Consider the following 13434-nt stretch of genomic DNA (forward strand, 5'->3'; position numbering starts at 1 on the left):
CTCCCTTGCAGCCAGGGTGCCATGTGATGTAGTTCAAGGCAGTGATATGTAAAGGGAGGTCTAATGGGACTTCTTGGAGAGATTTTTCTTCCTGGGAAAGGAAACGTGTTTGCAAGATCTTCTTTTTCTGTCCCCGCTCCTCTGATCTGGCTGTGTAAGGATGTGCCAGCTACCTTGTGACCACAGGGTATTAAAAGACATTGTGACCTGAGATTACAAGCCAAAGTAATGAGGATGGTGGATGCAGAAGTCTGGCCAACTGTGAAGTTAGAACACTTCACACAAGAGCACCCTCACTTCTGACACTAATTGTGCATCTGAGGGTTCCCCCACCCCACCCCAGATTTGATGATTCAGTAGAACTCATTGGAAGCTGTTGTACTCATGGTTTATCACAATGAGAGGATACAGATTAACATTAGCCAAGGAAAGACACACATGGTCAGAGTCTAGGAGACTTCCATATGCCAAGCTTCCAGTTGTTCTCTTCCGTGGAGTCAGGACAATGTTATTCTCCCAGCATCTGTGTGTAACAATATGCATGGAGTATTGCCAACCAGGGAAGTTCATCCGAGCGTTGGTGTCCAGAGTTTCTACTGAGGCTCAACAATGTGGAGTAATTGATTGCTCATGTGGCTAATCTCAGTTTTCAGTCTCCAGCCTCTCTGGAGGTCAACTGATACATGTGACCCAAAGCCCTCACCCTAAATCCAGTGTAACTATCTGTCTCGAACAGAGGCCATCATCCTAAATCACACTGATGGTTTTGCTTACAACATCCATCCTAAGCTGCATTATTACATTATGGCCTGGAACGCCCACCAAATGAAAACAGTCCCATCAGGCAGGACATTCCAACGGTTTAGAGATGCTCTCCCAGAAGCTGAGGGCAAGGACAAGGGCAAGACCTCTTTTTTGGGCAAAGTTAAATTCCTCACCATAATGGAATTGAAAGAGAGAAAAAGCCTGGGTCCTTGGTGGTATTGTGCAGATGTTGCTGCCAAACTAGCCCTGGGATCACCTGCCTCCAGGTGAAGTCACTTTATTATCATTATTTTTAAAGATTTTATTTATTTATTCATGAGAGACACACAGAGAGAGGCAGAGAATTGGGCAGAGGCAGAAGCAGGCTCCTTGCTGGGAGCCCGATGCGGGACTCCACCCAGGACTCTGGGATCATGACCTGAGCCAAAAGCAGATGCTCAACTGCTGAGCCACCAGGCACCCCAGTGTAGTCACTTTAAATGTCTTTGTTATTAAATCCATGGTCTGCTGTTTTGTTTTCTTCCATATTTATAGTGCAGCAGCCTGAATGATGCATTCCCAAATCAGTAACTCCAGCTTTGTCTCTGAAGCTCAGACCATCTACTTACCAGACATCTCCATGTGATAATTTATGGGTCTTCAAAGTCAACATATACCATATTGATCTTCCTCCCTCCTTGCATTTTTACCTGTGTTTCGTCTCTCAGAGAATGGCATCACTTTTATGTGGTTCTGTAATCCAGCCTTGACCCCTGCATCTCTCTTACAGGTTACTAATCTCCAAGTTTTCTTGAGTTCATTCTCTCTCTCTCTCTCTTTTGAAGACATTTTAGCATATGCTTTTTAAAAAATATTTTATTTATTTATTTGAGAGAGAGAGAGAGAGAGGGTAAGAATGGAGGGAGGGGCAGAGGGAGAGGGAGAAGCAGACTCCCCTCTGAGCAGGGAACTCGACTCTGGGCTCTATCCCAGGACCCCAGATCATGACCTGAGCTGAAGGCAGACCAACTGAGCCACCCAGGTGTCCCCATATTCTTGTTTGTAAAGATTTATTTATTTATTGGGGCACTTGGATGATGTAGTTGGTTGAGCATCTGATTCTTGGTTTTGCTCGAGGTTGTAATCTCAGGGTCATGGGGTTAGGTCCCATATTGGGCTCCGTGCTGGGTGTGGAGCCTGCTTGAGATCCTCACTCTCAGTTTCTCAAATAAATGAATGAATGAATAAATAAATAAATTTATCTAAAGTCCACTACTGAAAGTATGGCGTATGGAATGGGGCCTTGGGCATACTTGGGGGCTTGTCAGACACACAAAACCATGAACCCTACCTTAGTAAAAAAATGCAACAGGCCTAGCTCCTGGGCTAGGCTGGTTTCTTTCCTCTTGAGATGAGTTATCTCCTGAGAGGGCTCTTGTAGCCTATTCTCTTAGTCTACCAGATGTCCCTGTACATTAAAATTTGAGAAGCACTTTGAAATGGCCTATCACTGAATATGATCTGGGAAGAGGTGCCCTCTTTATTCTCTGGGCACCAGGCCTGCCCTAGGGTTCACACACCCCAGTTTGAGACTCACTGCCCAAGTGAAGGTTGCCACTCCATAACATGCTGGGAGGTGGGGACACCCTCTTCTGGCTGGCCTCCCAGGGGGGCGGATTAATGTAGTGGTTGGGCGTCTGAGACTCATAAATTGCTAATACTTATGAGAGTTTAGCATGTATCAGGCACTAAGTGCTCGTCATGTTTGGTGCCTTTGATGCTCACATGAGAACCATATTAGAGATGGGGAAACTGACATTGGCAAACGTCAAGAACTTGGTCACGTCACAGAGCTAGGAAATGGCACAGCTGCACACAGTGGCCAGGCAAGAAGCACTAGGGAGGCTTGGCGATGGGAAGTCATCTAGTTCCCGGGCGCTGGCCTATCCACCTTCGTCACAGCCAAGTTCCCCTGTGGGAGAGAGTTGGGTGGTCCCACATGGAAAAGCACCTGGAGGTGGTCTAGGCCAGTGGTTCTTAAAGCCTGGTACCAGGGCCAGTGACATCAGTGCAACCTGGGAACTTGCCCGATGCAAATCTTGGCATCCCTTTTTCATCATAACTCAGTTTTCTCCAAGGAATAGCAACCGCCCAGCAGATGAGGAAATGCAAGATTGTACAGGGTTAGGCTGCCTGCTGCTGGCACATGGTGAGGCAGAGAAGTCTGTTTTGCACGAACTTCGAGTTTCTCTTTTTTTATTTAAAAGATTTTATTTATTGATTCATGAGACACACACACACACACACACACACACACGGAGGCAGAGGCACAGGCAGAGGGAGAAGCAGGCTCCACGCAGGGAGCCCGATGTGGGACTCAATCCTGGGGCTCTAGGATCACGCCCTGGGCTGAAGGCAGCGCTAAACCGCTGAGCCACTGGGGGCTGCCCAACTTCGAGTTTTTCAACCAAGAGATGGTGGTCCAGGTGCCCGCCCCATGTCACAGCACGGGGAAGAGGCAGTGGTGTCCAGCCCAAGTCCAGGCATTCCTCCATCCAGGACGCTCCTTGGCCAGAAAGAGCCTGAAGGGCCTTTATTGTGAGCTTTGCTGCTTCCCTGCAACCTCATTGCCTGCCTGCGTGGCTTCCTTGTCACTGGCCCCCCGTTCAGCCCTGCCACTTTGGAGACCTGGCTTGTTACTCCCTGGAGGTAGCACAGCATAAAAAGAGAATGGCTTTCAGAGTGAGGCTGACTTGATTCGAATTCTGCTTCCCCCACTCACCAGTTATGTGATTCTGGGAAAGTCACTTAAATCTCTGAACTGCTAGGCCTCATTTGTAAAGCTGGGGACAAGAGTACACAGGGAAGGTTTTGTGGATTAAAAGGACAACATTGGGGGTGCCTGGGTGGCTCAGTGGTTGAGCATCTGCCTTCGGCTCAGGGTGTGATCCCGGGGTCCTGGGATCAAGTCTTGTATGGGGCTCCCCGCAGGGAGCCTGCTTCTCCCTCTGCCTGTGTCTCTCTTTGTATCTTTCATGAGTAAAGAAATAAGATCTTAAAGAAAAATAAAAAGGACAACAATGTACGCATATATCAGAACTCATTACGGTGATAATGTGGATCGACATGACTGGCGGTGGCTCCAGGCCCTCGGGCTCAGCCTGCCGGTCTGGTGGGGCCTGATGTGGTGGGTGTCCAGGAAAGCACCCTCCTTGGCAGACCTCAGGACCTCGCTCCTCATGTCCAGCCCCTGCAGGTGTCCTGCTTCCACCCCAACCCCTCCATCCCCTCTGCCTGGCACGCTTCTGCCCTGTAGGTCCTTCTGGCTCTCTAGCCACTTCCCTGGATCAAATGGTTTCCCTGAGGAAGCAGAGCCTATCTGGGGCCCTCTACAGAGGGAGAAACTTTGGGGGAGTACACTCACACACACACTCTCTCACACTCACATATATGAACATTCTTATACTCACACTAAAGCATACACGTACACCAAGACCTGGTAAAGCATTCACTTCTGACAAACTTTTCCAGAATTTTGCCATCCGAAGATCGAGAAAGAGTCTGTTTGAATTCGAGCATTAATAAAATCAATAAAATAAAGTCATTCAGAAAAATATCATTTTGTTGTGAATTGTATAGTGATGGGCTGGGGAGTGGGCGGGGCCTCACTATCTTCAACGCTTAGAGCTTTTCCAGATCCATGCCAGCCCTGGGGAGGGCCCGAGTGAGGTCTCCCAGCCTCTTCTACATGTTTCTGCCCGGCAAGGGGTCCTGAGGACAGACTGGTCAGGACTCACATCAGCTGGTGGACAGACGGGGACCAATCAGAGATTGTTGCTGGGGAAACTGCTCATGCCGATTGCTCTGGACTGGGGAGGGGGCACCAGCCGGCCTGCCCTCCCCCCTCCTCCCCTCCGCCTCTCAGTGGCCCAAATCCTCTCTCTCTCTCTCTCTCTCTCTCTCTCTCTCGTTCATTAATAGATGCTACCCTACAGATGTCTGATGTGAAATTGCACAGCAGTCTAGGAAGTGGATCTGTCGTGGGCACAGGATTAGGCCAGCAAGGCTGAACATACCAGATTTTTATGACCCATGCATCTCTCTGGGGGTGAATTCAATATCACCCCATACTATGTGGGAGGCAGAGTAGGGGAATGGCGCTGGTTCCAGTCCAGTATTTTCTAGGACCTTTGCTGGGAGAATGAAGCCTCGGGCTCGATGCCAGTTGACCATGGGCAAGATTGGGAGCAGCCCCATTAGCCATGAGCAGCCGATCTGAGCTCTGCACCTGCTCTGATGATGGACCCCACTGGGCCTTGGCAGCCACGTTTCCTGAACTAACGCATGGCCCTGCTTTCACGGAGGAGCTTGCAACATCTTTCCACAATAAAACCATGATGGAAGTTAATTGCGTGCATCGCTGTGCAATTGAACAGGTCCATAAAATGTTTATTAGGTGCCATCTCAGCGATTGAACGGTGGCCAGCCACTTGGCTTTGGGCGACAGCTGACATCTGAGAGGTCCCTAGGCAGGGAAGTGTCTCAGAAATTGCTGATGTTGAGTGTTCAGAGGGACTTCGTCAGAGCTGTTCAAAGCATAGGAGAGATTGGTCATTTACTTGAATATTTCTGCTGGGGGTTGTCGAGGCTGCTGAGAGATATTTGCAAGTAAGTAGAAAAGCACTTGACGCGTCATTGTGGTTGCGTGGGTCAGGAAAACTATTGCTGATGGCTGCTACAAAAGAGCCCTGGCCACAAACATTTCCTTCTAGCTCATGTTACATCTCCAGTGAGAGCCCACAGGGGCTTCTGCTCCATGCAGTCACTCAGGGATCCAGGCAGGGGGAGAAATCACAGAGGACATGTCATCTCCAAGCTCTCTGTGGAAGGAGAAGGGAGGGATGCATGAGGCACATTGGCTTTAGCTGCCCTGACCTGGCAGTGACAGGCTGTATCTTGGGACACCCACCCTTACAAGCCTGCGGCTGTGTTGTGAGGAAGTGAGATAGTCACACAGAGAGGAGTTTGTGCACAGCCCCTCTGACAGCCAGTATCAACCACCACATACGTGTAAGTAAATGAACCTCAGAGAAATCCTGCCTCAGCCTCTGAGCTGCCAGGAGACACCAAGTGAAGAATAAATGAGCTACCCTGGCCAAATCTTGCCCAAACTGTAAGTTCATTAGGGAAAAAAAAGTTGTTTGAAGCCACTAAGTTTGGGATAGTTTGTTATGCGGCAGTAGCTAGCTGTAACAGGGCCTTTAATTGAAGTCACCAACAGAACCTGCCCCAAGGGGTGAACTTTCCTAACTCCCCTTTCCTGGATCTCTCGGATTCCCAGATTTGTTCTTAGGGAAATGAATTTCCACCCTGCTGAATGAGTTCAAAATGCAGGAGAGAGCAAAGAAGGGGTTTCTCTAGTCCAGCACTATGGAATCTCCTTCTACTCCTCCAAACCGTGGCTCTAACTTAATGTAGAAATGAGTGGATGGATGTTAGCTCCACGTGCCTTTGGATTCCTGGGATCCCTCAAGCACAAGATAGGAGCGGGGACACAGGGTTTGTTACCACTCTATAAACCAAATCTGCGCAAGCTTCCTGACTTCATACAGTCTCGCCCTCTGCTTTGCACACTATCAAAATGTCCCAGAAATTCTAATGCTCTGGAAAATACATGCCTGAGTTAATCAGGTCAGTCAACATTATAAGTAAAATACACACGCTGTGGAAAGTGAAGTCAACTTTTCCATGACTCTCAAGCTCCTGCTATGGATGTGAGCACAGGGGTGCATTTTTGCGTAGTAAAGGCAGGAACACAGCTCTGTCAAGAACAAAACAAAACAAAACAAAACAAACACTGGCAATTGAAGAGTAAGGTACACCTGCCACCAGGTTGAAGAGGGATCCCGATGGTCCATCTTCCCCGTGGGCTCTTTGCTTACTTTGCCCTATATTGTGATGTGGCCCGAAGTGCTTCTGACATTCTTTAGCCATAAAATGTTATTTCAGTATAAAAGTGAGTAACAAGGTCAGGGGGAGAAAAACATTGCAAGCCTGGCTTGCATAAGAGGACTTTTGTTTTTTTAAAGACCAGTGACCAGGATGCCTGGGTGGCTCAGTGTTTGAGAGTCTGCCTTCGGCTCAGGTCATAGTCCCAGGGTCCTGGGATTGAGTCCCACATCAGTCTCCCTGCAGGGAGCCTGCTTCTCCCTCTCCTTCTGTCTCTGTCTCTCTGTCTCTCATGAATAAATAAATAAAATTAAAAAAAAAAAAGGACCAGTGACCATCCCCAGGCAAATGTGCCTTTACAATGTGGTAGGGAGGTGTCTTCACTATGGTGGTGGTGGTGGTGTTCTGGAAGGTGTCCACTGATTGGCCACGTGGATCATTCGGTGGCTTTCCAAGGCATACTGGAAACCCCTAACAGGAATAAGCAATCTCTGATCATGACAGGCCCTTCAGATGAGCAGGAAGGAAGGATGTATCTCTAGCTCCTGCAAAGGATGAGTGACAAAGGAGACAGGGCAGGCATGCTTGCTGTTTTCTCCCAGAATTTTATATTCTTCCCCACTAGTTTTGTTCTTTTCTTTTCTTTTTTTTAATTTAATTACACCAGACACAGAGAGACAGAGGCAGAGACACAGGCAGAGGGAGAAGCAGGTTCCGTGCAGGGAGCCTGATGTGGGACTCGATCCCCGGTCTCCAGGATCACGCCCTGGGCCGAAAGCGGCGCTAAACAGCTGAGCCACCGGGGCTTCCCTGTTCTTTTCATTAAAAAAAAAAAAAAAAAAAAAAAAAAGATTTTATTTACTTATTCATGAAAGAGAGAGAGAGAGAGAGAGAGAGGCAGAGACACAGGCAGAGGGAGAAGCAGGCTCCCTGCAGGGAGCCCGATGTGGGACTTGATTCCAGGTCTCCAGGATCACACCCTGGACCAAAGGCAGATGCTCAACCACTGAACCACCCGGGAATCTCCTGTTTAGTACTTTTCAATAAGAGTGGGTCATTAAATCTAAACCCAAGTGTGATCGTTTCTTGTTTCCTTGCGTGTGTATGTGTGTGTGTGTGTGTGTGTGTGTGTGTGTGTGTGTGTGTGTATGTTTTAAACAAGTGACTTTACAGATTGGGAAATGTTCTTTCGTCAGTATTCCTCAGTCTGGGGTTTTCATCTATCAAGTATCAAAGACCTGGAGATCTTTAGGGGGCAGGCAGGGCCTCTTTCTAGCGCACTTCCTAGGATCCGAGGTTTGGGCGAGGCCGTGGTGGAGGGGGCCACTGGGAGCAAGGCGAGAGGCTCCCCAGGAGGACCAGGGAGCTTCCTTGATTTTGGGCTGGAGCAGAAGAGAGTTGATTGAAAATAAGTTTCCCACATTCAATACAGTTCAGTTCAATTCAATGCTACAAATATTTAATTGAACACCTACTATGTGCCAAGCCCCGTGCTGGGCTCTGATACCCATGGCAAAGCACTCACACACATGACCTCACACTGGCCATTCTGTGTGCCTTCTGGGAAGGTCCCAGCTCCTTGCTTTACCCTGTGGGTCCTTCTCTGCTCCTGAGGACCTGCATTTGGCCCCGAAGAACAGTACGTGTTCCATTAGCCTCTTTCTTTCTTATGTTGCTCTACTTGTGAAAAAAAAAAAGTAGTTGCTCAGTAAAAGTTTTCAGATCAAATGAAATGGAATATATCATGATCCAGTAGGTGTTCCCCCGGGGGTTGGAGCGTGGGGTGGCTGGGGGGACACCTCCATGATCCATCCCATCCACACGAGAGGTCATGAAGCACGTGGTTATCTTGGAAGACGGGGGGAGGCATTTCATACATTCATAGCCATTCTCCCAACCCCCACTTTTATTAACAGCACAAACCAATCATTGCAATAATAAGAGAAATAGAAGGAAGACTGCTGGCCACCTATCACCTTAACATGGAAGCACTTCTCCTCCTCCTGCCTCCGCCCCTCTCCGATTTCTTCCCTATTCTTGCTCACGAGCACAGTTTTCACGTTGTTGAAACATCTTTTTGTTTCCTGCCTTAAAAATCAGTTGCATTTTTCCAGATGATTCCATTATCTTCATATTTGTGGTCCGTATGGCTGCACAGTCCTCCAGGGGGTGGAGGCATCATAACTTCCTTAACATTTTCCTATCACTGCTTATATGGGCTCTTTCTGAGTCTTTTTTTTTTAAGATTTTATTTATTAATTCATGAGAGACCCAGAGAGAGAGGCAGAGACACAGACAGAAGGAGAAGCAGGCTCCACCCAGGGAGCCTGATGCGGGACTCCGTCCCAGGACTCCAGGATCACACCCCGGGCCAAAGGCAGGCGCTAAACCGCCTGGCCACCCAGGGATCTCCGTCTTTCTGAGTCTTTACCCTGAGGACATGGACAACAGAAATGCCTTTTATGTTCAGTCTCAAAACATGTGTGTACAAGGGTGCCAGGGTGGTTCAGCGGTTGAACGACTGCCTTCGGCTCAGGTCATAATCTCAGGGTCCTGGGATGGAGTCCCATGGGGGCTCCCTGCTCAGGGGGGAGCCTGCTTTCCCTCTGCCCCTCCTCCTACTCGTGCTCTCTCTCTCAAATAAATAAAATCTTAAAAAAAAAAAAAACCCAGCTGTGCACATGTGTTTCATTCAGTCCTTCCCACAACCTGGGAGGTGAGAGTATTGCTTTATTACAAAGGACAGCAGAGGAGTGGAGGGCGAGAGGGGGTGATGAGCACATCCAGGGACAAAGGGAGGAGGAACAACCTGAATTGGAGTCCATTCTTTTCTTGTGAAACCGGACCCTTCTCTCGGTCTCCAACACTATATTTTTTTTCAAATTTTACAAATAAAACTGCAGCACCTACTTAAACATGGCTTTTTATCTTCTTTTGAATAAGGTTCTCAGTTCAGATTCTTAAAAGTGGGATCATCGGGTCAAAGGGTCTGAGCATTTTTGAGATTCTTGATGCATGTTGTCAAAATGTCAAGCTCTTCTCACTTAACTCTGTTCCAGTGACATTGACGAGATTCTGTTCTTGCTACAACCTCACTGACACCAAATATTACAATAAAGAGTTCTGAGCTCATTTACAACATGTTTGTGATTAAAAAATTTTTTTTTTATTGGGGATCCCTGGGTGGCTCAGTGGTTTAACGCCTGCCTTTGGCCCAGGGCGTGATCCTGGAGTCCTGGGATCGAGTCCCACATCGGGCTCCCTGCATGGAGCCTGCTTCTCCCTCTGCCTATATCTCTGCCTCTCTCTGTGTGTGTCTCTCATGAATAAATAAATATATTTTAAGATTTTATTTATTTATTCAGAGAGACACACACAGAGAGAAAGAGGCAGAGACATAGGCAGAGGGAGATGCAGGCTCACCATGGGGAACCCAATGCAGAACTCGATCCCAGGACCCTGGAATCATGCCCTGAGCTGGAGGCAGACACTCAACCGCTGAGCCACCCAGGCATTCTTTGTGATTCTTTATTATGGTTTTAACTTGCATTTTTTGGGTTGTCGCGAGGTTGAACCATTTAAAAATCATCATTCCCTTTTATGTCAACTGAGTTTTCCCTTTTGAAGAATTTTCTTGTCCCAGTGGGCTCTCTCCCGCCAGACATGCAGTAGCCTTTTCTAGGACTTTGAAATCAACACTTTGTTGATCTCTGCAGCAATTATATACTCCAGCAGTTCCCTTCTCATTTTAATTGTACTCCTTTCAGATCTTTTATGCGGTTTTAGCTGATGGTCTTCTCATTTGTGATTTCTTTTATTGCTCCAAAGCTTGGAAAGGAGTAATGTCATAGAGAAGTGATAATTACTCAATGTTATGTTTTTTTAGTTCTATGATATAATATCTTTATACTTTACCCTTTAATCCAGATGGGAAACACACTCATCTTTATGGTAAACACACACACACACACACACACACACCCATGCACACACAGAGTGTGAGAGAAGCAGGATATTTACGATATTATGATATCCTGTTTGTAATGCATACTTCTGGCTGGGAGGTTGAATGCTGTAAGAAGTGTATTATTCCCAAGTTAGTGTATACATTGAACATCATGTAAATTAAAAGCCTCAAAGGCATTTTCAGCGGATTTTTGCCGAAAGGATATTAAGAGTCACCCGGAAGATATGATAGATTATATCTCTATTCTCACAACTCATTCCCTCTTTCTGTAAGGGAATCATATATCCTGTCCATTACATGTGGGGACCGGCCTTCCTGTGGGAGGAATATGCCTCCCATATCTCTTGACATGGTCTGGGCATGTGACTTGCTTTGGACACTGGCATGTGAGCAGATGATCCATGCACCACCACCGGGCACCAAGCTTTACGGGACACTGTGACTTCCTAATGGCCCTCATGTTCTTTTCCTGCTGCTGTGAGCACAGCCAGCATGCCCTTGATGGGAGTTGCTTTTTCAGTCTGGACCTTGGACGGAGAAGACTCACAGAGCAGTGCCACAGTAGCTGCCACAGCTGACCTTTGCAGGTTGTGAGCCACCCAGATGTGGGGCCTGTCATTGCCGCACCATCTAGAAAAAGCTGACTGATACAGTGAACAAAAATCCTAGACTATAAAATAAAATAACAGCTTAAGAAAAGAGGAGCATCAGAAACTATTAAACACATTATTATTATTATTATTTTAAGATTCTATTTATTTATTCACGAGACACACACACACACACACACACACACACAGAAACAGAGACACAGGCAGAGGGAGAAGCAGGCTCCATGCAGGGAGCCCGATGCGGGACTCGATCCCGGGACTCCAGGATCACGCCACTCGCAGAGTGCTCTCTGTCCATTATATCCTGACGAAAGTGCAAGTAAGTATTTTCTATGCCCTTCCTCCCCTTCCCTGGTATCTTCCAAAGAGCTCTGGAGGATTCCATTTGTTCCAAGAATAGCATCAAGTCCAAATTCACCTTTATGTTCTAGGCTGACATCATCCCAAGTATTTCATTGAGGCTGACGGATCTCATAGCCATCTTCTCCTGGACAGAGTCTCCCTGGGGGCAGCTGGTAGACGTCCGCTCTCGATGTTCCAAGCAGAAAGGCATTCAACCCACGTTCTTATGTGCTGGGAGGGCTGGAGGAATGAGCCCTCTTCCTGGATCCGAGGCACTCGGAAGCCAGAGCCCAAGGCTGTCTGGGGCAGGGGGGACACATGCAGGGGAGGCTCCCAGACACCCTTTCAGATAAACTGGATGGAACCACTTGCCTTTTCTGGTGCAAGGACTCCAGTCTCTCCCAGGGGGACCCAGGTCTTTCCTTGGTGGACCTCCTTTCCATAGGTTAATACCTGCCATTCCATCTCTCCTCCCCAGCATCTCCCATCCTCCAGCAAGAGAAAAATCCTCTCTTTCCTGGCAACCAGTCTTGGCTTACATCTGGCACCCACAGTTGGTATGGAGTTGGATAGATGTGTGTTCAAATCCTGAGCCCCCCTCTTCCCATCATCTTTACCCTCTCTGAGCTTTGATCTGCTCCACTGAGAACTCATGCTAATAATACTTATGCATCAGGGTTAACTCCTAATCCTGGACTAGAGACAAATTTTGTAAACCCCTCGGCCTGGAGTAGGAACCACTAACCAGGGCCTCAGTGCCATAGAGCTCCATTCACACTGGAACAAAGTGTGGCACCAGTTATCTTGGCCCCTGGACTTTTCTGAAACAGGATCCTTGCTGAATTTCTGAGGTGCAAGACCCCTTTTCCTCACCCCTAGCTGCTGCTTACCTGGAGGATGCCCCGTTATTGCTCAGAAAACCTTGAAGTCTAGACTATGAGATTCGGTCTTCTTGACATTCTTAGCTCCTTCCCGGAAACCTGCACAAGCCCAGGGAGGAAGGGGCACCACTCTCTGCTTCGATGGGAATGGGCACCTAGGTGGCTCAGCCCTCTTGGGGCTGCAGTTGGAAGCTTGGAGGAGGTCTGCTCAGCCAACTCTCCCAACCTGCGCTGGTGAGGCTTTGAGCTGCTTTGGCTCCTGGGACGAGGTGGTGACCCCAGGCTGGTCAGGAGCTAGCTAAGTTGATGGTGGGCTGTGCTGGTCTTGGCTCTGACTTCTTTTTGTTTTAATAAGTGAAAAAAAAAATTTTTTTACAATAGCCAAGGCTAATATTTAAAAAAGATTTATTTATTCATTTGACACACAGAGAGAGATAGAGAAAGAGAGAGAAGAGCACAAGCAGCAGAGGGAGAGGGAAAACAGGTTCCCCACTGAGCAGGGAGCCTGATGTGGGGCTGGATTCCAGGACCCTGGGATCATGATCTGAGCCGAAGGCAGACACTTAACTGGCTGAGCCCCCCTAGGCACCCCTTGGCTCTGACTCTTGGTTGAATGTTTCTTGGGCTGTGCTAAGCACAGGGCCCGGCGCTGGAAGGCTCCACATCAGACTTCTAGAGCGGTTGGAATGGGCTGCTTGACAGGCCAGGCTGATCTCTGGGCTTCTTGTGGGCCACCTTAGGTGGCTTTGGCCTGCAGGACTGGGTGGACTGGTCCTGTATGTCTTGGGATGAGCTGGCATCCTGGTCTGGACTCGGGCTGGGTTGGGCAGGGGGTGGGACTTGGCGAGTGCTGGGCTGGCCTGTCTTGATCTCTTTTCTGGGCAGAGACAATGTCCAGGCTGAATTGGGAGGTATTTTTTCACTCGGCTCTAGAAATCAA

This window comes from Canis aureus, chromosome 8 (genome assembly GCF_053574225.1).
Source record: "Canis aureus isolate CA01 chromosome 8, VMU_Caureus_v.1.0, whole genome shotgun sequence".
Taxonomy (NCBI): Eukaryota; Metazoa; Chordata; class Mammalia; order Carnivora; family Canidae; genus Canis; species Canis aureus.